Consider the following 4,664-nt stretch of genomic DNA (forward strand, 5'->3'; position numbering starts at 1 on the left):
AAGTCACCAACTGAAAACTATAAGATGTATATTTCTTATTTGTTTGTCCTCCTATATCTTGTGTATGAGAACTAATAAGTAATGTTGTACTTCTCTATTTGAATCAAACTGAAAATTATATAGGATTGGGTGGAGTTTTGGGCAGAGAGAGTTGTTCACAGATTCTGGTAGTAAGTTTTTCTGAATTCATCTTCATCATAGTAAAATATCTCGCCAGCTCCAAAAATATTTTTGTGATGTAGGACAAGAACAAACACAAATCAGCCGGAAGAAGGTAAAAATAAAGAAGCGGTAGAATTAAGAAGAAAGATTTGATAAAGATTGGTAATTCACGTATAAAGAGATTGCTAGCCGCTGAAATATTTAAGAAATTAAAATTTTCGATTTTCCTAGTTGCTGAGTAAAAAGTCAGATTTTAACAGTGAATCAGAGTTGGAGTACCTTTTGGACAGAACATATGTTTGGGATGCATAATACATTTTAGTGTCAACCAAGGTGTCATTGAATTCTTCATATACCATTTGAAGAATTCTATATTGATCATTAGTGTCAACCAAAGTGTCATTGAATTCTTCATATGTCTCTTACTCATCTGCATCTTGCTACATTTGAACAAGGATCTCGAAACCATTGTAAGTGGAAATATTTATATTAGCATTACCTAGACGAACCAGAAGAGACATAACATAACACTACTACGACGGTCAATAATCCTGAACTGCCAGACTTGGGAGCCTGCGAACGGACACCAACGAGTATCACAATATGATCATGACAAACTCTTAGTCATGTAGCCATACAAATATAGCCCTAGTATTTTTCTCCTTTTTATTACAAAAGAAAACTACACCAACAGTGCCTCAATTCTTATGTCCCGGTCAGTTTGATACCTAAATTTATAAAGCTGTCAATGTAGTACCTAAACTTACGTTATCCTCTTTGGCATTCACCTAGAAAGAAAATGCACAAGTATGTCATGTACAAGTGAGATTACAGATGAAAATATTAAATGAAGTGTAGATATGAACTAGGCAGATGCCCGCGCTTTGCTGCGGGTTTCCGTTTTTGTTAGCTATGCTCCAGTTACTTGGTTGATTGAGAAGAGGAATATGTGAAATCATCAAATCAAATGAGGGATTACAATTGTATGAATTTGGGTTTCATTTAGATTTGTGATTGCATTGAGACTTAAGCATAAAAAGACAATAGAGAAAAATAATTTTTGAAACCTAAACTCAAAACAGCTACAAAAGAGAGAAGGCAGAGACCCATGCTTTTGTCCTAAAATGAAGACAGGAAGATGTCGAAAACAGATCCAAAAGATCATCATTAATTTCTAATAGAATTATAGAAACACTGAATATATCAAGTCCCTCAGTCTGCTAAACGTGAACACCTCTTATTGCATTAGTTTAAGATACTTCAATTCAAAGATCTTGAAGTCTAATTGAAATTTTTTTGACAGTCATAATTGTATATTTGTGTAACTGTCAAGTTAGTTTTCCTTTTAACTAATCAAATAGCCTTTAACATATACTTCCAGATGGATGAAAGACAGTTAATGCTGTAAAAAAAACTCCTATTCAGCTGACTGGAACAACATTCTTTGCAAAAAGTGAAGCAATTCGCAACTTTATGTAATCTCCTTACTCATCTATACCTAATCATAGAAGAATCAAGAATAGATGAAAAACACAACTCAGAAAGCTGGTAAACTTATAGTGTATACTGATAATAATTATCATGTCAAGAAGATACAGATATCAACTGGCCAATCTCTATAAAATGTACAAAGCTGATAAACTTATAATGCACCTCATCTTCTTACAGCAGCAGCTGCAAAGAATCACCAACATTTCAAATTAAGTTAAGAGTATAAATCCGAACTGGTTGTACTCCATCAAAAATCAAATCGAAAGAGATAAGTATCAAAAAGAATAGAAGGACAGAGCCATTTGTTTATTGTGCTCAACAGAATTCAAATTGAGCAATATACACATCCTTAATCATTATAAGTTTTACCAACCCTAATCCTTTTTAACTAACAGCAGCTATGAAACCGAAGCAAAAAAAATTGCAATTCAAATTCCTAAAACGTACACATACCGCCCTGAATCAAGTGTGACTTGTTATCTGTGTCTGCAACTGTTATGTACACCCTATAGCTGTGTAGAAGGGGTAAAAGTCAGTAGACAATCTAACTTATATATGAATGAATGAAACTTTTTTGGGAGGTGAAAATCCAATGTATAAATTAGTTGCAAGCCTCTTTTGTAAGCTGTTGCTGGTATTTACTGAAATTGAAAAGTTATGAAAAGGCAAGCACCTGAAATTACTATTCAATACACGTATACAAAACGAATTACTCAAATTTATCGCAACTGTCAACGCAGACCCAGCCTGCAATGCTCTGAACCAAAGTATTGATGGACAGCTGCTAATCATGTACTTGAAAAGATCCCAAAAAATATTTGACAAGTTAAAAACAAAGAAAATCTAAGATAGTATGAATTCCACTCCAATAAGTACATGATGTTATATCAGCACAGCATTCTTGTTATATCATCTTCCTTTTTCTTTTATTTTGGTTTGAACTACATAAAGGTTATCCTCATTGAGTTAATCCAACTTGAGTCAACTAAGCACTCTTTAGTCCTTGCCTTTCAGCCCCTGCTACCCAAGCCAACAACTCATAGCTGACTCAAAACAATGGCAGCCATTACCATGCTCAAACCTACAAATCACAGACAGCAAAAATAAAAAAGAAAATAAAAAAGAAATCAGAAAAGCATGCAAATTAACAGAACTGCTTTTGTCTGGTTGAGTTTCTAGTTGCACTGGTTAGTTGGAATACATAGAAAGAAACCAACTTTGACCCTAATATGTCTCATCTCCTAAACTGGCAACACTCTAAAAAGATAAGATAAGATAACCGGCCTAGACCTGGTTGATGAGCAGGTATGCGGTTCGGTCGTCAAATCTGTCCATCTTGGCCAATTCCTCCAAATCAGAGCCCTGTTTTAAAGAGAAAGGGAATATTTTTGGTGAATTATCGAACTCAAATTCAGAAGAAATTGCGATTTAGACAAAGAAAAGCAATCAACCAAATATGAAGCTTACTTGTCCCCAAATTTATCTAATCCAATCTTCCTCCACTCTCTCTGCCCTATACCTTTCTGTTAACAAAACAAAACGCTAAACCCATGTCTTCACATCGATTCCCAAATTCAGAATCTGAAAACGTAAGAACAATTGATCAGAAACGAAAGAACCTAAAAGGTAAATAGGAAAATAAGAATTGAAATCCAATTACAGACTGGTTGTCGATCGACCACCTCAGATCAAAAATCTGCTCTCCCCGTCTTCCTCACTCTCTCTGCTATATCCCTTTCTGCTAACCGAACATCATCTCCCTCTCTCTCTCTCTGTGATATTTGAAGAAGACGCGAGACGCGAGAAGCTAATCTGTGCTCTCTTTTTCTGTCTGTTTGAGACAGCTGAAGAAGACGCCAGAAGATGAGAGAAAGAACACGCGGCAAGACATTGGTAGAGGGCACATGTGGAATAACACACATCCAAAGTGAGGGCAAAATCCAAAAATACACTGTTAAACACTGCAGATGACGTCATCTCAAAAAATAGATATATAGTAAATATGGAAGGTGTAGAAAAAACATTGAGAATTAATCTATTTAAACAACCTTGGATATGAAGAGGGTCTAATGAGTTCAAATCTGAGATTATAATGCTGACTTCAGTCTCCCAGTTGGTTGGCCTTACAGACTATTGATTGAAGGGAAGTGATAGGCTTATTGTCTATGAACATTCGTCTCAAGGAATTCCTAGTAGGCTTTGCTGCTTGTATGAACTAAAACTCAAAACATCTCCTTCATCTTACAGGATGGTTTGAATACCTACTATGTTTAATTTTTTACCTAACCAAAGTCAGCAACTTTAATGAAAATTCTGAAACCAGTACAAGTAACATTTCCGGCTACAATTGCATAGGTATTAAACCAAGCAAACGGAAGCTAATGCTCAACTTTCTATTTTCAAGTGGCTCATATCTTACTATTTTCAAGTTAACAGATACTTAACGATGGTCAAGAATAATCACAGGCAAGAATTCTAACCTACTGGAATGCCAGACCTTATAAAAACAAGCCATATATCTCCGACTCAAACTCATTTACACCCTTATCAGCCATCATTTCCATTGTATAAGTCCTTGTGACCAACAGAGTTGGATATCTACCCAATTGGAATATGACTGAAAATAAACTACTGGGTCAGGCTTATTCAACTAAAGCAAGTATCTTGAACACATCTGTCGTACCAAAACTAGGCTTAAAGTCAAACCCATGACCACTTCCCCAAAATCCCACAGATGAATTAAGCAATAGATTCATAAAAATAATCGAAAGCATACAAAGTTAGAGATTGATGGAAAGCGTACATACTGGGGGAACATAGCCTTGAGCAGCAGCGAGATGAGATTTGAAAGACAAGGCACGCCTGCTGCTGCTACGTAGGACTATAGGGGAATAGTTGGCCCCTGAAAACCCAAGAAGAGGTTGAGGTTTTGAGGAGAAAGAAGCAGAAATTCGAGGAGGAGGTATGACCAAGTAGTTGTTTGGAACAAACAACGAATTCGCCATTATAGT

General features: G+C 35.8%; 1 non-coding gene across 3 annotated transcripts; it reads right to left on the bottom strand.

Annotated features, from left to right (window-relative positions):
* Positions 1-1,830: 1,830 nt before the first annotated feature.
* LOC101296455 lies at positions 1,831-3,547 on the bottom strand. 3 transcript variants are annotated; one of them, XR_185531.1, is made up of 4 exons: positions 3,336-3,547; positions 3,121-3,234; positions 2,944-3,015; positions 1,831-2,734 (listed from the first exon to the last, which is right to left on the bottom strand). It is a non-coding gene; the product is annotated as an uncharacterized LOC101296455 (transcript). The 3 variants fall into 3 exon arrangements; XR_185532.1 differs by having other exon boundaries at positions 3,318-3,495; XR_185533.1 differs by having other exon boundaries at positions 3,314-3,411.
* Positions 3,548-4,664: the final 1,117 nt, after the last annotated feature.

Source organism: Fragaria vesca, unplaced genomic scaffold, assembly GCF_000184155.1.
Source record: "Fragaria vesca subsp. vesca unplaced genomic scaffold, FraVesHawaii_1.0 scf0513167, whole genome shotgun sequence".
Classification (NCBI taxonomy): domain Eukaryota; kingdom Viridiplantae; phylum Streptophyta; class Magnoliopsida; order Rosales; family Rosaceae; genus Fragaria; species Fragaria vesca.